This window comes from Corvus brachyrhynchos, unplaced genomic scaffold (genome assembly GCF_000691975.1).
Source record: "Corvus brachyrhynchos isolate BGI_N302 unplaced genomic scaffold, ASM69197v1 scaffold44, whole genome shotgun sequence".
Taxonomy (NCBI): Eukaryota; Metazoa; Chordata; class Aves; order Passeriformes; family Corvidae; genus Corvus; species Corvus brachyrhynchos.
The window spans coordinates 360,323-383,333 of record NW_008238359.1 but is presented as its reverse complement, the minus strand read 5'-3'; the positions used below and the strand labels follow the sequence as shown (position 1 = coordinate 383,333).

Genomic DNA, 23,011 nt, shown 5'->3' with positions numbered 1-23,011 from the left:
GCAAGAGTGAAACAAGGTTCCTACTGATAGCACTTTCATTAGTCCATCTAAGTTTTATCCTTTTGTGCAGGGGTAATTCTATAAACAGGCTTAGAAAAATAGACTCATCTTGGAGGAACCCAGGGTTACCCTGGCATTAGGTGTCTTAGTACAGCTGCAGGCCCATTGCTTTGTGTTTTTACATTCCCTATGTTCTTCAGGGATTTAGCCTCAGCCAGGAGTGAGTGGAAGATGTGGCACTGTTTACCTTTCATTAAGTTTCTCACATAGTAGAAGCAGCTCCTTTAGGGAAAGCAAGGTGGTCCACCTTTCTGCTGAATGCCATGAGTTCTGCCAAAGGCTGCAAGGAGTGCAGCTTGGTAAATCCAAGCAGTGAGAGCAACAGTGAGATAATAGTCCACTCTTGTACTCAGCTTGCCAAGAACTGTTTCACACTTCTGTGCTGCTGTGTAAAACTTGTCATGACAGCTGCAGGCAAAGAACATTTACTGTTGTACGTTTTGGGATGAGTGATAGGAGATTATGGTCTATGAAGGGAAAGAATCATCTTGTAAGTGGGAAAAGCTAAGAACATGTTAGGTGAGGCTAAAAAAAGGAATGCTGGAGCTTTCCTTTACTCTTGTGTAAATCATCATTACAGGTGATGCCATGCAATGCAATGGCTCAGTCTTGGGGATACTGCAAAGATGCTGTTTATTTAAGAGAGAACTTGGAAATATCCTGAGAGAGTTTTCAATGTCAAGGCAATAGTTCTGTTGTCTAACTGCTGTGGAAAATTTCACTTGTAGGACTTGTGTGTTCCAAGAGAAAAATCAATAACAGGAGGTATTAATAGGAGGTACACAACAAGGTTAAAATCTGCACATTTGATATTAGACATGGTTGTGGTTTAACTCCAGCCAACAGCCAAGCCCCACACAGCTGCTCATTCACTCCCCCACCAATGGGATTGGGGAGAGAATTGGAAAGGTGAAAGCTGGAAAACTCATGGGTTAAGCCACAAGCACAAGCAAAGCAAGGAATTAATTCAGTGCTTCCCACGGGCAAGCAGGTGTTCAGCCATCTTCAGGAGAGCAGAGCCCATCACATGGAATGGTGACCTGGGAAGACAAAAGCCCTCCCTCTAATCTCCCTCCCTTTCTCCTTCTTCCTTCACTTGATAAACTGAGCATGATGTTATATGATATGAAATATCCCTTTGGTCAGTTGGGGTCAGCTGTCTCAGCTGTGTCTCTTCCCAATACTCCCAGTTTCCTCGCCGTGGCAATATAAGAAGCAGAAAAGGCCTTGGCTCTGTGTAAGCCCTGCTCACCACCACCAAAAACATCCCTATATTAACCTTTTGTTAAGCACAAATCCAAACCACAGCCCCATATCAGCTGCTGTGAAGAAAACTAACTCTATCTCAAAACCCCAAACCAGCACAGATGTGAATAGCTTCCCAGTATTTCTGTTGCAAGGCAAAGAATGAAAAGATAGGTGGGGGGTGTTAGGCATTGACACAGGTAACATCTGTATTTGTAATAGATGAGACACAATGTTACAGTATGTAAGATAAAGAACCTATGAAATTTCATGCTGTAGAATTTAAGATTGTTATAAAGAGTCTTGTCTTGGTCATAATATCTCTCCATAAGGCTGCTGTGTGTTTACATCTTGCAGTGATTTTTCTGATTACCTTTTGCATGTGTGCCGTGCTCTGAATCACACAGAATGATGGTTTGTTGATTACTGTGTCCTAGGAGAGCTGGGTGATGGAGTACACTAGGGAAAAGATAGTTGGGGAAGATCGAAATGGTTGTTATTTGTTCCAGGAGTTTTCTTTCTGTTCATTCTTGTGCCACTTGAAATGATTGCTGTATTGTGAGCTCTTTCATCTTGTTTCCACACCTTTAAAATTTGATACTGCAGAAATTAATGTAACATCATCTATAATGTTTAAGCTGCCTCATGTTATGAAAGTGAGAATTCCCACAGCAGCCTTAACTCTACCCCCAGAAGACAGAGCAAATCAAGTGAATGTCTTAAGTTACAACATTGTGTAGCACTGGGCACTAGGATGTACAGTTTGGCAAATATTTACATTTCAGATCTGGTCCAAGTCCATGGCAGTAACGAAATATCGTGTGTTAATTATGCTAAATGATCATATTACATTGGTAAATGGGAATAGGCTTGATTCCCAGAATGCTGATCTGTGATTCACATCATCAAGGAGTACAAAAGAATCCACATCCCTTAGAGAGGGAAGATAAATAGGATATTTCAAACATTTTTCTTGCATGCATGGTAATGTGCAATTTTCCCCCTTTCCATTATGTTTCTGAAATCTGTTTCACAGCAAATTGAAAAATTAGTATCCCATCTCTAATGGAGGTTTAGAAATTACCCCACTTTCTTTACCTTGCTTATCAGCATTAGCTGCTGGATTTCAGATACCCTTTTGTATTAACTCAAGAATTTTCCTTTCAAAGTGCGAAGAAGATAGGACTTAAACTTGCTGAGCAGAATGGGAAACATACTTTTTGCTTTCTATGAAATGTACTCATGCATATTAAAAAGCTTGCCAGACTTGAATTTCTAGAACCTGAACAACAAATTGTTGTTAAAACAAAGTGATTGAATGCCTTGCTGATCTGTGGTATTGAAGTTGAGTGAAATGCTGCTACTCATCACTCAAAATTAAATACAGTGTATTACAAAAGCTATTGTAGGAAACTGCTCAGTAGAGAACTCAGACCCAGACTGAATAGTGAAGACAATCTTCAGTTATATCTTAAAACCACCACACACTGTGGGGTTTTTTAAATGTCTGTAAAACACTGTTGTGTAATGAAATCAAAAAGGGCGTGTGAGATGCTTTGTGACGGTTTGTTTTTGGCAGGCAGCCATTCCAGATAAGATGGATATTTTGACATATAGGATGTATTGAACAATGGGTTTTAAATGTTTAAGGTGCTATTTAAGGTATGGGAACAAGTTGTCACTGTGCCTTACCCATGTGTCGGACTGTGAGGTCTTCTAGGGTGACCCTGGATACCTCATTGGGGCAGGGCTGTTCTTCGTTTGTGTGGGTTGTTTGGGACTGTGAGCAGGGTCATTGCTCTCAGGTTTTTCATACTGTGCCCAGCAGAGTGAGGCACAGAGGGGAGCACCTGGGACCTACTGAACAAATACAAGCTGTAGAATTTAATCCGAAATGAGATCAGGCAAGCAAGGCGAGAAAGAGAAGTATGAGAAGAGGTTTTGTTAACTTGTATTGGCTGTCTTACAGTCATAGAAATAACTTGATGACCCCGTTGTGCCAAAGGCATGTATTTGCAAATTGTGTGAAATGTGCTCAGATATTCCACAGTTGGGCCAACATCTTGTTCATGTCTGATTTGAATGACTACTTGGCATCAGTCTCTGTTCTTGGTCATAAGAAGAGCTTGTCCAATTAAATGGATAATGTTAGGTCACATCTTCAGGAACATTATTAGAAGTTCTGCTAAGGTAGCTTGAGGAAAAGAAAGTTGCTGTGGGCAGTGGCCTTGGGGCTGGCATTTGGCCAGGTCAGGATAATTTCATTTTCAGAGTCTCTGTTTTAAACTGGATTCTGAGGCCTTAGGCAAAATTGTAAATGATCCTGTCCTGTAAGTTACTAAGTAATATGATACAGCTAAACTTTAATGTGCCATAAAGTTAAATCTCCATGTATAAGAGCACCCCACTGGCAAAAGATAAATTAGTTATGGGGAAAGGAAAATTATTTGTCCCAGAGATACTGTTGAGTTAATCACTGGTTCTTCTCAGGTTGCTTGAACCTGGAATATTTGTCCCCATCATTCATTAACATGTTTTGTTATTACTTCTGCTCCCTTGGAATATCAGATTTGTGGCACTTTCCCATGGGTGGATTTTTATTTAAGTTTTTGAATATGGCAAAAGATTTTCACTTCAGTATTTAGTGACATGTATAACCAAATCTCCTTATGAATGATGGGGTGAGGCTGTCTCTTACTTGTTTGTCATGTGAGAGAAGGCATGGAGGAATGTGATGGAGCACAGTTTTCTGCTCTTACTTAGCTTGTTGTCCCTGTTGCTTGTCACCAAGCTCCCACAGGGGGCTGTGATCCACAGCTGCCTTCCACAGAGCAGTTCTTGGGCATGGCAGCCCCTGAAAGCAGCTGTGGGGTCCATCTCTCTGGGCTGAGCTGGTTCGTGGTACTTGTTTTGTGGCATCTCTTTTGTCTGCATGTCTGTGATGAAATAAAAAGGCCTCATTTTAAACAGTGATGTGTACATGTTCCTGTGGTAGCCTATTGGACAGCTGTGAACTAAACAAAATTTCTTAAAGCAGTAGTTTTCATATTTTCTATTATCAGACCTTAAGTATTTTCTGGAGAGTCTCTGTATACTCAATTCAAATCCACTTTGATTTCGGATTTATTGGCTGCTGTATTTAAATTGTTGACCCAACTATTCATTTCTGCTTGGTGTATATCACAGTCATGCAGCTGAGCTTCAGAGAGGCTGTGAATGGTTAGGTATATTTGTCATAAGGAAACTGATCTTACTAGAGTACCAAAGCTTTGATTGTCAGTGGATTCTTTCTTGCTTTCTCTTCTTTTGCATAAAATTGTTGCTCCTGGGATCCCTGAACAGTTTCTTTCAGTGTAGGAGAGAAGTCTGTGGCTTCGTATGGAGGTAGGTGGGATTTTCAGGAGCTGCATTACTTGCCTCGCTAGAAGTCCTGGAATCCTCCCCATCATTTACAAAGGGATACTGCTGTCGCTCAGCAGAAGCATTTGTAGTATCACAGAGGTTAGAGATGCCAGTGAGGAAAAAACATTACACTTTTCAGCCAGCTCTCTGCAGAGCCAATATCAAATTTCTCCCTACTGATGTGTTTCTTGGCACTTTGGTTCAGTTGCTGCGGATTTTCCAGCAGCTGAGTGCCCCTCAGGCAGGTAGGTTTCCCCCAAGCAGAGGCACAGAAGTATGTTCCTAATACACTTGATACTTTTTTCACAGTGTATCATTATTGATTGTGGAAGTCATTGCCAAGGCTATTTCCAAGCCCATTTTCCAAGCCATGTTCAGTGTTTTTGAAAAAAAAAAAAAAAAAAAAAAAGTTGGGGATCCATGTATGTATCAACAATAGCTGTTAATTCTGTTTTTCAAGCTAATGAGTCACTCTCCTGCTTTGTGTTCCTGCCATGGCAGTACTGGGAGGCTGTCAGCTCGTGCTCAGCCCTGTGCTGTTCCTGACTGAACTGTGCTACTCAGCTGCTTTATCTTTGCCATCCTGCCAGCTCCTTCTCAGCCTGCCTCTGTATTGCCCTCAGGCTGGCATGGAGATTAATTGACCTAGTATCGTAGGATGTTTCCTCTTTTAAAGTCCTCGCGCCAGCAATGTTTAAGAAGGAAAAAGGGGGAGTTTGGAAACAAATAGTCGGCTAGCTAGGATTTGGTGTGCAACATCTGAGGACAGCTAACACAAAGCAGCAGTATTAATGGAAAACGTATGGCATAAATGCACTACTGCTGTATAGCACACAAGATGTGAAAAATGTACTGAATTTCCTCATTTTGCCCTTAGTAGTGGGTTTCAGAGGCTCATGCACAGATCTCCTGAAGTAACTCATCAGGAAACTTATTTTTCTAAGTGGTCTGCATCAAGCAAATCCCAGAACCTTACATGATTCAGTTATTTGATTGAACTGAGAGTTGAGGCTTGATAAGGTATTCAGTAACAAAGCCAGGCAGTAAAGTCAGCTGGAAACTGAAAGGACACACGAGCTGACAAGAGCCTGTCACATGAACCGGGAGGAGGTGAAGCTGCAAACATTTTGAAGTGGCCTATTTGATGCTATGCAAGATGGGTAAAATTTGAACCCAGGGTTGCTAGCATTTGGGCTGTCTTTGTGTGTTTATTTTTGCCTTCTGTTCCAGGGGAGCACATTAGGTCAGGCTTGACTGTACACTGCTAGCAGTGCTGGGAGTGACGGGAGATGCTGTGGGCATGGAGAGTGAGCCATGCATGACTAAGAACAGAAATGGAATTCAGTGCCTGTGACTCTGAGCTGGACAGATAACACAAATTTGTGTGGAGCAGTTGCAAAAGCACAGACTCTTCCTTACAGAAAAATTATTGGAAAAGTTAGTTTGAATTTGGGAAGAAAGTGAGCTTAAAGCACAATCGGGCTTTGCCAAGGGCTCTGTCTCTGAAAGGAACATTCACAGAGTGTTGACACTAGTTATTTTGGATTGTTCTCAGCCTAAACACGCTGAAAGGTGAAGGATTTGCCACATAAAAGTGCTGAAAATAGGTATGTTCATACCAATTACTTAGCAGAACTTGTATCATGATGAGTATCTTTTTGTCAAAATAATTTTTGCAATCTTTTGAAAGCGTTTGTGCAATTTAAGGTGAAAACAGAAAGCTAGGTAGCTTTAGATATCATGGTTTGATTTTAAAATGTGTTTTCTTTTTTAAAAGCCTATTTTGAAAAATGAAATATCTTACAATTAGTTTATCTTGTCTCCCGGGATTTATCTTTAGCCTAAATAGTGTTTATGTCTCTAATTTATGTTTAAGTGTGGTATGCTTCTTTGACAGCATTGCCTGCTTGTTTCTTACATGCTTGGTGCGTATCAAAAAGAATACAGAAACAGTCAGGAAGAAGTTAGCTGCGTGTTGTGATGTGCATGTTTTGTGCACTGTCAGGAAAATCCACAAACGCCAAGGAGACAGAGAAGTCCTGCAACTTCATTCGAATAAAGGGAGAGAGCCCACCGGGGCACACGCCCGCGGGGTTTTCTCTCTCGGGCTTTCGGAGGGCGCAGCCTCCTTTTATCCCAAACTCCCGGCCGCATGTTGCCCTCTTCCTTTCCCCACTGGCTCAGGTACAGGGAAGGTACAGCCTTCCCGAACCGCCTCCCACATCTTCCCCCCTCGAACCTACTGTTTTACCCCAAAGCTCAGAAGTTCAGGCTTGTGCAGACCCTTGTGGGTTTCAGGAGCCAAGCTGTGTGGGCTCTGCAGCAAACCTGCTGCCCAAAGTTAGTAGAGACATTAAGACCCATTTCAAAGACATTAACACCCATACCTTCACCCATCGAATTGTTTGTAAAGACATTAGCTTGCCTCTCAGCTGTTTTGATGTTAAAATTTTTAATGGTTGCCGTGCAATTTAAACTTAGAGCTTTGTGAACACTATTGCTTGAAATATGCATCTTTAAGCCTGTTTGTTTTTCTCTCGTGGCTTGTGATTTTCAGTTCTGTTCACCTACTGGAGAGTAAAGATTTGCCAAGAGCTGATTTTTGTCTGGGAGCCTCACACAGAAGTGTCAGATGTGCTCTTTGTCCAGCCGCACCTTGGTGCTGTTTGGGTCATTCCAGAGACATGCAAGATGGGAGGAGGACTCCAGGGGTGAACTGAAAATTAATAATTTGCAGTTTTGGATAACTAATTCAGCATGCTATCAAAACTTGTATTTTTCCTTGCGATTTATTATTATAACCTTGGTACATAATTAAAAAAAAAAAAGAGAGAATTTCTGGAAAGCCAGTGAGTATGTCTGTATAAGAGTACTAATTTTTACCTTTTGCATTTACTGACATTTGTATATATCTGGCTTTCAAAGCTGACAGCTGAAATAAAAATCTCGGGGACAACACTGACCTTTGTTAAGGTTTTTTTCTTGTCACAATTGTTTAGTGCTTTAGTCTTCAGTCTGTTCGGGTTTTTTTCTTTTCTTTTTTTTTTTTCTTTTTTTGGAGGGGGGTGCCTGTTTGTTTGGTTTGGGTTTTGTTCTGGTTTTTGTCATTTGTTTTTGCTTTAAAGCTGCTCACAGTGCACCTTTTATTTATTGGTGTGATACAGTACACAGTGAAGACTGAAGTTGGCAAAGAGCTGGTGCCACGGAATGTACTTTTTTACTGTTTCCTGCTTTTGTATTTTCATGCAAGTGCTTCCTTTGATAGCAGCACAGAACAATACAAAGCCTAAACTCTAATTTTTTAATTTTAACAATTGTTACTTGTTCAGGAACAGTGCTTTACAGTTGGCTGGTACCAACTGGTGGATGAGGGTGCAGTTGAGGGAATCCAGCCAAGCTCAGACAAATTCCTGTTTGTTAAAGCATCCTGAGCTACCAACTTGAAATATATTAAATGAGGCTGATGAACCTTTGATAAATGAGAAGATGTAGCAGAACGTGGAAAGAAATAATGTCATTTGGGCATGGAAATCTTCTCTCTTAAGGGAGGGTGTGTAAAGAGAGAGAAAAAGACTAATCTTCAGCATTCGTATAGGTTAAAATAGTGTAGTGACTTTGTCCACTTTTTGTTCTCTGCATTCAGTTTAAATAAAGCTGCAGATCTGTGTGTGTACCCTTGTTTCAAAATAACATGTTAATTCACCTTAGGCTCTTCTGTTACGTTGCCATAATTCCATGGATACCCAACTTGAACAAATATATGAAATACTTAAACTTGAAAAGATACGGTATTATTATGCATGCTATCCTATCTTTTAATCTAGTAGTCTCCCAGGATTCTTAAAAGAAAGAAGGGGAGGTTCACTGAAACACAAAGATGGTAAAAACAAGAAAATTGCATGGTTCTTTTCATACATCATATCATTATTATAGATTGTAGAAGTCATCATCAGGGTTGATGGTGGGGCTGTGAGTTTAGTGCATTTAAAACAGTTTGGGGTTACAGTTAGGTAATACAAGAATTCCTAACTGGTGTGGGATATAAAATACTTGGTTTCAGTTCTTAAGTCTATTCTCCACCTATTAAGTTCAATTAGGGATTTTCATGTATGAGCGATTTCTCTTTTTGCCGACTGCTGGGAGGTTCTTGTCCTGTTTGAGGACAGCACTCAGCATTTTAAGGCTACACATGATGCAGTATTTTTTTCAGTGCAGCACTGTCAGACTGTGTGTTGTGGTGCATTTACTCTGATCTGACCACAGTGCCCACAAACAGGAAATCTGTGGGTACCCGTGTGTTGGGGAAGATGAAACAGGAAAGCCTTGGAAACATGATTGCCTGACAAAAGATTTTGGGAATATGAAAACTACAGGCAACATCGAAATGAAAGCCACTTTTGAAATACCAAGTCTTAGTTACTGAACAACTAGAAAACAATGGTATGGCTGACTGAAGTAATCCCCTCTTGATTGAACAATACCCTCTGCTTGCAAGCAGGTCCAAGGGTCAGAGCAGACCCTACTAGCTCAGCAGAAGGGGCCCAAAGAGTAGTTTTTAGAAGTTAAGATGTAACACTCTATGGTAATATAAGAACTCTTATAGGCTGTATGTAAATGCTATAGGATTTGTATCTTGTATTAGATTGGTTAGTGACAATTAGAATATTCAGTACAGAAGATGATTTATTGTATTGTAACCAGGACTTCAGACATTCTCATTCTCTCTTCACTTCTACTTCAGACTTTCTCATACTTCTCTCTTCCACTTCTACTCTTGCTCTTACCCTTGCTCTTACACTCTCTCTCTCACCCGTTCACTCTCTTGCTCTCTTGGGCCTGCTCAGAGCTGAGTCTACCAGCTCTGAGCAGTGCCCCAATACCCACGCCCTTTACAATAAACCGACTGTGTCCCAAGAACTGCCTATAGAGATCTCTCGTCTCCATCTGTCACCGTCTACGTCCGGCCGTACCGACCTGGACCCCAGAACCCCAGCTGTGGGTACCCGTGAACTTCTGGTACTGTAGGAGCGCGGCTCGTGGCTGCGTCACCATGTGATGGGCAGGTGGTCACATCCGATCGGAGGCATGCTTATGAGTCAGCAAAAATGGAGGCATTTTCCTCCTGTTTCAGTGCCTTCCATCATGAAACCAGAGGGTGTTTATGGGAGTGTCAGGAAAGAGCCCTGGGGAATTTTTCTGCCCACAGCTGTGGGACGGTTAACAAAGATGATGGGAAATTGGGTTAGATGAGTTGTTTTGTGAAAGTGGATGGATGCCAGACTAGATGCTGTATTAACTCAGAGATTCCCAAAGGATGGCACATGTGCTAGTTGCGGTATCTGAGCATGCCCATGCATCAGAATTGTGTTACCATGCTGAGAATGTGGATAAAGCAGAAGCACTGCCATAAAAGTATGTAGCTGACCAAAGTGATTTTGAAACTTCTGTACTTGATGAGCTCTGGTCAACTTTAGAGACCTCGACATTCCTATCAAATATTTATTAACATCATTCTATGTTTTAAAACTGTATTTGCCTTTGTCTTCCTAAAGATTTAACTGGGCTTCAGAGATCCAGTGTGCTTACGGTTGATGTAATGCCTTCTGCTGATACTGGTGTGAACAGCACTGAATTTTTTGACAGATTTCACAAAACTGCTGAACAAAAGTAGCTGTGTAATGTGGGTGACTGTATCTGTATGTGTAACTGAGAGTCATGGGAGCAACTTGAAGCCAAGTATTACATCAGACTCTGCATTCCAGGCAGTGATTTGGTTTGTCCCTGCTGGATTATTGCTGCTCTCATAGTTTGTGTCAGCAAGTTTACTCATGATTGACATGAATTTTTAGTCCAGATTAATGCTATCAAGTGTAGGCCCCATCACTGACTACCATGATCAGATACTTGACAGTACAACTGGCAGCCTTCATGTCAGTAGTGGCTCCTATAGAGCAGATATGGTAAGGACAGTGGCACTGTGGATGTGATACACAGGCCAGGGGTCACCATCTGTGTCATGGAAGCCTCCCAAGGGCTTGCTTCCAGCCTGATAAAAAGCCTGTGTCTATATAACCTTGTGCATCTTGGTACCCATATCAATATGTTTGTCCTGAGGGAGGCATATGGAGGGAGTGGGGACACATTTAAATTTTCTTGCAACAAGTGCTGCTAACTAAGCAGATAGGCTGTGGGTGGAGCAGCTCAAACATTCCTCAGTGATACAAACATATGCCAGCGCTCCTTGTGCATTGCATGGTGCAGGACTTGCTCAGGTTTCTCATGGAATAGTTTGGATTGGAAGTTACCTTTTAAAGGCCATCTAATCCAGCCCCCTGCAATGAGCAGGGATATCTTCAATCAGACCAGGCTGCTCAGAACCCCATCCATCCTGGCTTGAATGTTTCCAGGGATGGGGCATCTGTCACACTCTGGGCAACCTGTGCCAGTGTTTTATCACCCTCATTGTAAAAAGCTTCTTATATCTAACCTAAGTTGATTCTCCTTCAGTTTGAAACCTTCCATCTTCGTCCTATCAGTGCATGTCCTTGTAAAATGTCCCTGTCCAGGTTTCAGACCCCCTTTAGGTACTGGAAGGTGCTATTTGTTCTCCAGGCTGAACAACCCCAAATTTTAGCATGTCTTCTTCAGAGAGGTGCTCCAGCCATCTGATCATCTTCATGTCCCTCCTCTGGCCTCACTCCAACAGTTCCACATCCTTTATCAACACTTTCTTTTACCGGAGGCCCAGAACGGATTTAGTACAGTGTTGAGTAAAGGAAAACAATCACTTCTATTATCTACTGTGTATTGTCTTGTGGATACAGTACAGTAAGCTTTTAGCCTTAATTGCAATTCTGAGTCCTGTTTAGCCCAGTCTCCACTGGTAACCACACATCCTTTTTAGCAGAGGTCTTTTCCTGGTGGCCTGTTTCTCTGGCCTGTCTAGGTCCATCAAAATGGTAGCTCTGTTCTGGAGCTTACTCTCTGCATCCTCTGGTTTGCTGTCATCTGCAAGCCTGATCAGTGTACTGTGTCACCTTCTCCAGGTCACTGATAAAGGTGTTAAACAGGACAAGCCTCAAGACAGACCCATGCAATACTCTCCTCTTGGCACAGATTGACACTTCAACCACTCTTCTTTGAGCCCAGCCTTCCAAGCAGTTTTTTACCTGTCTAGTTGCTCGCCAATCCAGACTGTTAAAAGACTTGCTGAGGTAAATCACATCCAGTGCTCTGCCATTGTCCACAAATCCAGTTGGTCAGTCATTATTTGTCACTGGCTAACTTGTGTTGACTGTTCCCATTCATCCACAGCATCTGCATATGCGCAGGAATGTGTTCCAAGAATACTTGGTTCATGCTCCAGTTCATGCTGACCCTCTGGAAAACAGCTCTGTCTGGTTGATGACAAGCTGACCATGAGCCAGCTTTATGGCAAAGGCAGACAAAGGCATTCAGGACTGTGTTAGGGAGAGCATTTCCATCAGTTTGAGATGGGTGGTGGTCCTCCACACTCAGCACTGCTAAGACGCAGCTGGAGTACTGTGCCCAGTTGTAGCTCCTCAGCAAAGGAAAGCTGTGGATATAATGGAGCTAGTCCAGCAAAAGGCCACAGAAGTTATTAAGGGACTGGAGCATCTTTCGTACAAGGAGTGGCAGTGAGAACTAGGACCGTTCAGCCTGGGGAAAATCTTATCAATGTGTACAATACCTCATGGAGGGGGGGAAATGATGAAGTGGGAGCCAGGCTCAGTACTGCCCACTGACAGAATGAGAAGCAGTAGACACAACTTAAAACTTAGCTTATCTGTTAGAACATTTCTCCTTCTTCTATCAGTACCTAATGCTGTTAGCAGTCTCCCTTTTTGTCATATGAACTTTGTTTTTTTATTGGTGCTCCAGATTTCATTGAATTTGTTGGTGAAGAACCCTCCAGAGAAAGTTTCCCTCTGAGCTTTCCTTTTTCTGCATGCTAATTAAACTCAAGTTGAAATTTATATGTGGAGCCTGAGGAGGAAAAGGGGAATTTTTCTGCCATGCTTATGTATAAACAGTTTGTTTTAAATAGAGTGAATTATAAAAGCCAGTATTTCTTAGTATTTGCCCATCTTACAACTTGGGTTATGGAAATAGAGGATTGATTCTTTTATCTTTTAAAATTTTATAATTTAGTTTTTTAGCATCAAGCAGAACTTCTCCTTAGGCTGAAATATGGGGCTGAAGCTGAGTAAAAGATCTCCTGTAATTTCACGTAGTTGCTGTGGGGCAGAATTGCACATTACAGGAAAGGTTTGAATACCTTAATTTTAAAGACAAAATTGGCCCAGTGGTATTTTATAAATCTACTTTTTAATTTTTAGTTTTACAGTGGTTAAAAATAAACCATAATGATTAATTTCTTAACTCAAGCATCTTCTCAGCCTCCCTCTTGGCTTACCTGTGCGTTAATTTTAACACTAGAGGGCAGCTGAAACACTTCAGTTCTTTCAGAAAATCAGCTTTAGGAGAACAGCTTTCATTCTTTGTTACCCGAAGAAGGGAGTTTTGTTAGCTGCCTGTTATGTGATGTTTATTTTAGCAATTAATTTGCTTTAATTCCTTCAGTTTTTTTAAAACCTAAAAATCTAGCGTCTAACTTTCTTTCTTTGTGCCTCTAGAGCTGTATCACGCAATTAAACTGATCATCAGTTGAAGACGGAGAATAGTTTCACATTATAGTAGCTATGAAGACATACTGCCTGTGCTTCCTGTGTGATGGGTATTTTGAACCACCTTGTTTCAGAAACAAAGAGAGAGATGCCGGAGATGGGAATGCGTTAAAGATCTGTTATCTTAATTTTTCTCAAGAAAGTAAAAGTTTGTCTTGTAGCACTAACAATTTATTTCATAGTTTTTGTTGGTATGTAAGTTTAAATTAACTTCCAAAACACTTGAGTTGATATTTTCTTATTCTCTGCTTTGTTTTAAAGCCATCTTTTTTTTTTTTTTTGGTAGCAGAGCTTCAAAATGGCAACTTCTCTCCCTCCAATGTTATTCTATCCTCTCAGCAATCAGGAAACAATCCAATATGAAGACTTTAGAAAGGAAAGGTCAAAGCAGTTAAAAATTACTATTTTCACAGCTCATGTGAAAATTGCCAAAGAAGTTCTTGACTTAAACCTGAAATTGGAAATATAACTTATTTTTGTTAAGAAAGTATGGTGAAATACATGGTGAACCATGTAAGTTGTTTTAAGGGTATATTGTCAGAAATGTCATATTAATCTGTTCTGGCTCTAAAGTAAGAATACACTCTGTCTTTTGAGTTGGTTGATTATGTATCTTTTTGAGTTTAATTTCATCTCTTCCTGTTTTGAATCCATTACAGTTACTGCAAGAGTTGAACAATATTTTTCAGCAGCTGAGTGATCAAATGTCTATTTGCACTAAAACTTTGAATGGTAATAAAAGAGTATCACTAAGCTTTTAAGAAAGGAACTCTGTCTCTTATGAATTGTGTAAGAGATTAAAGCTGATTTTTCTGACTTAGGATCAGATATTTTTTTCCCTATCCACAGATGATGTGATTTGAAAATCAACCTGTGCCTCTCTTAAGGAAATTTTGCACCTTTGCAACTTTGTAGTGACTATAAGGACCTAGTGTTTCCTCTTTCAAGCTAAGCATCTGGAACTGTGTAGTTACAAGGAAATCTTGTCTGATTTTGTCAAAAGCTTTTCTTTAGCTTCAGAGGTAGAGAGAAGAATTAAAATAATAAAGCAATAGGCTCAAGCAATAAGATTTAAAAATGGTATCATTTATTATTTTGAGGACAAAAAAAAGATGAATTTCAGACAGTGGACTGTGTGGTTTGGCTTGTGATGCTGACTTTGATGCCAAGCTGTGGATTGCACTTCTCCAAGGCTTGAGGAGCAAAAGGCCTGAGCTGGAGCCACTGGGAACAGAATGGCTTTATCTCTTTTTGTTGTGATATCCTGAAAGTGCTGCAGGTTTTGTGACTTTGCTTGGTTTCTGCCATGATTACTTTCTTATGTTGCAGAGTATATCTGTTATCTCTGACAGTTCTTTGGCAATTTTGGACAGAACATAAACATTCTCACCAGCCTGTGCTGACTGATAGGGCAGATTTTGAAAATGATTGATGCTTGCTTAGTTTTCTTGTTCGGAGTTCTGCAAAGTGCCAGGCTGCTTGGCTTTTGGACAGTGCCAGACAACTACTGTAGTAAAAGCTGGATTTCCGTAGAAGGGATTAAAAAAAATGCAGTAGTAGAACATTCTTCTTTCTGTTACTGGTTCTGGGTTACAAGAAGGAGCCAAATTCTGGCATTTTTATTTTGTCCCTAGCTGCCAGTCCTGCAAATTGAGAGATTATAAGTAGGCTTCACTTACAAACAAAACTGAAGAGAAGTTGCCAAGGGCTAAATTTCCTCCCTGTGAGGCTTAGTTGTGGGGTTGTGTGTGGTTATGCCCCAAACTATCACTGTGCAATCTCACTGTTTGGAGGTGTGCAGAAATTAAACCAGCTGTAAATTGTTTTGATGGTTTGTTTACAGTCAAGGGTAAATGTCTGCTCCCTCTCTCTGAGCTGCATTGCCTTCATAGGACAAAAAGGAGTGATAAACCTTCACTGGCTATTTTTATCATTATATTTAATAGATGAAACTGTGGCTGCATGTTAGGGAATAGACCTGCTGGAAGGACACTGCTCTTCTGATGACATTTGAGAGCAGATTCCATTTGAGCTTGACTGCTTAGTAGGCCATCCTTCTTCGGATGTGGCTCTTGTAAAAGAAATCGCTTTGTAGTAGGCACTCTCTGTATTTTAATATTAAGGTTTCGTATTTAAAGATCCTAGTAGATAATGAAGCTTTGCTTTGGTATTTTCCCCTTTCTGCTTTCCTATTTAAGATATGAGCGATTGGAAGACTAGCCTTTTTCAGAAGCTTGCTTCATTTTATGCCTGGTTATGCAATGTCCTGGCAGCAGTTACTTTATGCTCTCAGGAGAAAATTTCTTACAGAAGTTTAGATTTTGCTAGTCCATTACAGCTTTCTCGAGTGTGTCAGAATTTAAAGGAAACAGTCCTTTTACAAAAACAGAAAGCTTTGATTTTTTGGACATGAAATTATGCTACCATTCATTAGCATTTACCTCTCCTATACCATCAGCTTTCATTTTGATCTTGTCTGAGCTGTGCTGATCAGCAGACTGCAGACAGAGTGAAACAAATCAAGGTGGTGGAAAAATCCTGTGGCAGGAACATAAGTCTTGTTCTCTTCCACCTCAAATCTCTTCTCTGTGCAGTGTGAGGAAGATGTTGGGTATCTTCCTGTACTCCACTGCCGTCTGTCTGGGTGGGATGAGGACTGTGGACTGATTTTTCCTCTATTATGCAGTGTGGTGTTGCTGTGTGTGAGGAAGTCACAGGAAAAATAGAAGTACTTTCCTGCACAATCCCACTGTCTGTGGAAGACCAGTTGAGAAATACTCTCCCAGTGGAAGAGCTGCAGCAGCCAGTAGGTACTGCTTTTTTGCCTGTGCTTCTTTCGGTATGAAATTAATTGGACTGCTCTCTGCAGCAGCATCACTGCACTGGTTTGGCTGGTGGTCTAAATAGCTTAAATTCTCCTTGTAAGTTAGTTAAGTCTGTGAGGCACTAATGTAATGGTCTCTTCCTTCCTCAGGGTGGAACAAACATGGAAGCATTAGCAATAACAAAAGCCTCTTCTGTCTTGCTCCAGTTTCTCTTAGTTTTCTGACGAAGAAGCATCTGGTATGGCCTTTAGCTGTCCCTTTATAGGCCATAAGTCCTGATACATTGCCAAGTGACATAATATTATGTTTCATTTTTAAAGGGGATTTTGCAGGGCAGAGGGAACAGTGCACAAGAAGTTTATTTGTTGCACAATAAGGTCATTCTTTAAGAATGAGACAAAACTACAAGCGTTTTATTTCTGATCAGCTTTGACTTGTGATTAGTTACAGCTTCCCATAACCAATGCTGTCATAGCAGTTTTTATTCTGGGTCATAAACAGTGATTGTAAACCCTATTAAAATAAAAACAACAACAAAAAACCCTAAGAAGAAATGTGTTTGCAAGAAGATTTATTTCTGACATGAGTCACAGTTCATGAACTTCTCCCAGATGAGCTCATCATGGGAAATCTTCAGTAGGAATACTGGTATCTAAGTCACTCCGATACTACCTGCTTCTCAGTGACATAAGGTTCTGTGGATGAGCACATCTGCACTATGCAACTGTGTTCCTAAAGTAATCTTACAGCTTCTTCCTTCTGTTTGAAGCTAAATCTGCTTGAAATGTATTTATTCATGACTCGCATGTGTTCTTAGTTGTAGGAGGTACCTTAGACTTCAAGAAATATCTGCGATAGTTTTAAATTCAGTTTTTTTAATAATGGAAATTGTTTTCAGTGGTTCCTAAAAAGATGGTACTAGAAGGTTTGAGTGTAGAAACATTTGAAGATTTATCAGTTGAATTCTGACAATACACATAAAGTGCATGTTTTTAGAGGAACAGAAAGGATTGTCAGTGGCATCTCTTTGGTTTTTTCTGGATATGTAAATTATATTTTGTGTTGAAAGAGGCCACCTATGTTTTTATGTATAAACCAAGAGACACATATATGATAGGAATAGGTAGTGTGTGATTTATGTCCTAACAATTCCTCTGGTGATTTCATGATGATGCCTTTTCCTGGTCTTAAAATCAAGAGTCAAACTTGGTTAGAAGGGAAAAAGGGGTTTTACTTTGGTATTTATTTTAAGGATCCTTAGGTGCACACATCCAGGTTGAATGCACTCAAATGCACACCACAATGCACACCCCCCAAAGATCGGGTATAACATTATAGGTCTTACTAATTAGCATATCTATCAAAGTTCCCCAATGAGAGGCTCGAATTGAGCCCCCCTCCCCAAGGAACCTTCCCCTGGATGGTTCTGTCTTTGTTTACCAGTTGTTCTGGAGAGGACCTTGGGGTCTGGGGCACACTGATCCCTGACTACGAAGCTCCTAAGATGTTTAGTCTCTTAGCTTGACAAACAAGTCCAAGAATGAAGGCAAAAAGCACTAAGAATACAGAAGCTGTAAAAAGGTATAACAGGGGTATAAAAGAAAAGGCAACAAATCATTATGGCATCAATGAAGTTCTGGTGAGTGTATTGGTTCAAAATGGATTTGAAGATCCTTAAGTGGAAGTAAAATTGGCAAGACTTTGCAAAACACATTTCCAAGAAAAAGGAACACAAATGATGGTTACCAGAGAGAACCTATTAAATGAAATCCTGTGTTCTCAGTTACTTCAGTGGTCAAGTGAGATGTCCAGAATATCTGCATGGTAGAGGGATTTGTTGAAAAAAGCTGTGCTTGATAGGCATTTTTCATTTGTTGGGTTTTGGTTTTTTGGAGAAGACTTTGCAAAACACATTTCCAAGAAAAAGGAACACAAATGATGGTTACCAGAGAGAACCTATTAAATGAAATCCTGTGTTCTCAGTTACTTCAGTGGTCAAGTGAGATGTCCAGAATATCTGCATGGTAGAGGGATTTGTTGAAAAAAGCTGTGCTTGATAGGCATTTTTCATTTGTTGGGTTTTGGTTTTTTGGAGGTTTTTTTTTTTTTGTTTTGGTTTTTTGGGGGGTTTTTTTTTTTTTGGTTGGTTGGTTGGTTTTGTTATTAACAGCAATGTGTTTATTGAAAGCCTGTAAGAGCATATTTTGTGGTATAGTTCCTGCAGCTGAAAATGAAATGCAGATAAAAGGACTGTTTATAAGTCAGTCACGCCTTATCTCCAACACCTCCTTTTGCTAGAGTTTGGGAAGAATGAAAAAGCATGTCCCTGTGTGTCCAAATGAATTTGAACTGTGCTGGACTCTCAGTGGACATGAACAAATCAAATCTAGAACCTGTCTTTGAGACTCCCCTCTTTGGTAGTTTAGTTTATCTCCAAGGCCAAGTTGTTACAGCAGCAGTTGTCAGCAGGGCTCAGTTTCTTGGATAATTCTCTCTCATGTAGTTTGGCTGTAATTATTAAAATCTGAACCTTAAATTTTTAAACTTACAAGTACAGGCCATTGAAACATGAGCCCAGTGTGCTCAAGTGGCACTGTGTCACCTCATAAATGAGCCCTGGCCTTCTGTGCCAGCTGCAGGGCCTGCGCGGCATCACTCCATGTAGGTCGCAGCAGTCCAATTTTGAGGTGACAAGTTCATGCATCACTGTGGCAAGATGTGACTGGGGCCAGCAATGACAGGCAGTGCAGTACAATGAGATGAAAATGAAAAATAGTTCTGTTCGCTATAGCCTCTAGTTGACACATGTTCCTGACAAATTCTTACTTTGGTTTTGCTTAAGTACCCAATATATTGTTCTAATAGCATTCTTACAGAACTGGTTGATCTGAAAATTACTCTGGAGCTAACAGCTTATAAGGAGTTCTAGCTAATGGTGTGGCAAGGATCTAAAATGGGGATAGTACAGCTTTACGCTGTATTAAATATAACTGCACAGGGACGTAGGATTTCAGGAGTCTTGGAAGAAACTTCAAAGACAAAAGTTAGTAAAGAAACAGAATAGAATAGAATATTTCAGTTGAAGGGACCTAAACCTGTGACCTAGCCCAACTGCCTGATAACTTCAGGGCTGGCCAGAAGTTAAAGCATGTTATTAAGGGAATTTCCCAAATGCTTCTTAAAAAGATAGGGATGGGGCATTGATCACTTACCCAGGGAGCCTGGGGGTTGCAGTGTCTGACCACCCTCTCAGTAAAGATGTGCTTCCTAATGTAAAGTCTGAGCCTTCCCCTGTACAGCTTTGAACCAGTCCCAGTTTTGTTGCCCTCCTTTGGATGCATTTCTCCTCCTTCCCATCCCTCTTACACTGCAGGGCCCAGAACTGCTGCCAGCACCCCGGGTGAGGCCGCACCAACGCTGAGCACAGCGGATGATCCCCCCTTCTGGCCGGCTGTGCTGCCGTGTTTGATGCCCCCAGGACACGGCTTTGGCCCTCTGGGCTGCCCGGGCACACCCTGCTGACTCTCACTGAGCTGCTGCCCGCCAGCACCCCCAGGGCCCTCACTGCAGGGCGGGCGCTCTCCTGACGCTCCTCTCCCAGTTTGTGCTAGTGCCTGCAGTTACTCCATGCCAGGTGCAGGATCCGGCATTTGTTCCTGAGAAATTTCATGCCAGGGATGATTGCCCAATGCTCTAAGCAGATTCCTCTTCAAGGCCTCTTGTCCCTCCAGAGAATCAACAGCGCCTTCTGGTTTAGCATCGACAGCAAACTTGCTGATGGTGCGTTCAGCTCCTGCATCCAGATCACTGATAAACACATTGCACAGAACTGTCCCTGGAACTGAACCCTGCAAAACCCCACTGGTCTCCAGTCACCAGCCAAGTGTAGCCCCATTCACTACACCCCTTTGAGCTCTGCCCTTCAGCCAGTTCTTCCCCCGGCACAGTGTGAACCTGCTCATACGACAGCGGGGACAGCTTGTGCAGGAAGATGCTGTGAGGGATGGTATCCAAAGCTTTACTAAAATCCTGAAAAACCTAACACACCAAAGATTGGATTAACACCCTACAGTGTTCATGTAGAAGCTATTAAAACTAAACTGTTCTGAGATCTAGACAGAGTCTCTCACAAGCTGTACATATTTTTTTTTCTTTCTGTCTTTGCATACAGCTCACAGATTCTCTGAACCTCTTAGCAGTGTGGCCATTTAATAGGAAGGGAAAAAAAGAAATGAGAGTAGAAAAAAACAAAACACAAAAGAAAAAATTCGCTTTTTATATGTACAGTTAACTTTTATAAGTAGAACAGATGCTGTTTTGTATGGGTTTTTTCCCCTCCCTTTCTGTAAAACTGACAACCTACATAAAAATTAGGATGTGGGACATGCCAGACTGATGGACATTTAATCAAATCTATATAATCTGTTATTAGTCTGTATGTCTGAGGCTATCAAAAAGAAATCAAAGCAGATTAATTTTCACCATTTAAAAATTTCTGATTTTTAAATTTATTTTAACCAGAAATTAGGCTGAATGAATGATTGACTCAACAATCAGTAAATACTTAAGTATTCAAACTGTCTTCAGGGTCATGGATAACTCAGCCATAGCTAGGAAAACTCACAGTACTTGTAAAATTTTAAGTCTGGTCCTGGCTTCTTCTTCTCTTGTTTAATTTTTTTAGTCCCATTCATTTATTCCTGCAGTGCTCTATAACTGCTGTCTTTCTGTAAACATACATAGGTTAGAGGTATTCAATTTGGTTTAAGCAGCATTCTCATGGGCAGTTTGCCAGGAACTCAAAGGCTTCACCTAAATTGCACATTGCTGGGAATAATCTGACTCTCAGCTTCTCTTATCTTTTGTTTGTTTCTTCCTTAGACCTCTGTCTGGCTTTTTACTGGGTCAAGACAAGTAGCAGTGATTGGTGGTATCTATAATTCCAGTAGTCTGCAGCTTCATAGTCTATTTGGAGGCAGGTACAGAGCAGAGATCCTGGAGCTAATAGAAGAAATTTCCACCCAGTTCCCACATTTTGTTATAGTCCCTACTGGCAGAGTGCACTGGCTGTCAGAGCATAATAGAGCATCCACAGCTTCAGCTGTAATTTGTTAACAGTCTGATTTCAGCTCATTAAGAAATCCAGTGCAGCTTCCAGCCACAGTAATTCTAATGCCCTGGGACATAGTGTCTCATCAGTGTGTTCCCTGACTGTGGTATGAGGCTGTATGTATTTGAGATGTAGGTTGGAAGGGTTGGTCAGGAAATAGGTTTTGTCTGGACAACAGTTCAGACTCACTTTATATTGCTCTTTAAGGTATCATCTAGAGAATAGATTTTCTAGGATAAAACATGTCTTTGCTTGGCAGATGAAAATGGATTTTTTAATACTCTCTGCTACTTATTTTTTAAAGCATAAGTCATCCCTCCCTGATGTGATGGAACAACTTAAAATTAGTGTTTCTTTTTGTTTCTCTGGTGTGGTCACTGGGGGTTATTTTCTGTTGAAGTTTGAGCTCACAGAGAGGGCTTTGAAACAATAATGTCTGGATTCTGAAACACTTGAAAAAACATATCAACCTGTGCCACTGCAGGACTGCATGAGCTGAGCCTTGAAGAGAAATTATGGTATTTCAGTGCAGTCATGAAGACTGACAGTATAGAAATGCCTCAAATCCCAAATAGTTACTCTCTATTCATAGATAAATTTACTGAAAACTAAACTTCTGTCTTAACGAAAAGGCATGTTCTGGCAGCAGGACAATTTTGACTTTTGATGAGAAAGAGACTGATTATCTAAGTGGGATTTTAAAAAAATTTTTGTGTGCCTGATTATCAAGATGAAAAAGCATGCAGAGGAATAGCTGATTCAGTGCATACACTTTTTCCTCTGCTTTCCAGTGATATCTCCATTATTCACCTTGAGCAGATGTAAACTGAACCCAAAGCATACCTTGCTTTGTCCCTCTTCTTTCCTCTCCCCTGGCTGCTGGGAATCTTTAACTGTGTACATATGCAGAACTGTGGCACCCTGATTTGTATAGATTTAAACCCTCTACCACCCCAAAATTAGGAGAGAATCCAGAAGCTGTGTGCTTCAAATCAGGTAGATAGCTCATTGAGAATTCTTGTACCCAGCTAGGCAAGCCCTGAGAGCTTGAAAACAATTACAGAGAGAAGGTAAACTTTTAAGATAAAGCACAACAGCTTTGTGGAAGTCTTGACTTTCTGGATGAAAAGTGGGGGAAAGCAGATTGGGGAAAATTCTGTTGTTTTCCTTTATTAGAGATTTAAGATGAATGCATTCCCTATTTTAAAGCCCTGCATTTAGTGACTGTGGCTAATGTGCTCCTCAGGGCCAGCAGTAACACAGACATCTGCATGAGAAATGTTAAACGTGCAGCCATTGTGTTTTGTGAGCTTCCCAAATGATAAGAAGATGCCTGCCTTTACTACTGATATTTGATCAGTGTCTTGACATTTCCTGGAGCGAGCACATAAATTAATTTTTGTCCTTTGATTTCCTATCTGTTGATTTATCGGGGCCCTTTCTAATTGCATCATAATGCAGTATGCAAGAAAAGGGTTTGTTTGTCAATAGTTAGGGCTGTAGTAGCTTGTCTAAGATACGAAGGCTGTGAAAGCTTGCAGGCTTTCAGGTGTAACAGAAGAGTGGAGGAAGTGCTCAGCAGATAAAAGCACCTCTCAGTCACAGAATACAAGCTCAGTTGGGTTTGAAAGCAAACACAAGAACCAGGACCAGTTTGTGGG

General features: G+C 40.9%; 1 protein-coding gene across 3 annotated transcripts in view; it reads left to right on the top strand.

Annotated features, from left to right (window-relative positions):
* TSPAN9 (tetraspanin 9) overlaps positions 1–23,011 on the top strand; it is a 167,567-nt gene that overhangs the window by 5,828 nt on the left and 138,728 nt on the right. The gene's annotated exons all lie outside the window — the stretch shown is intronic.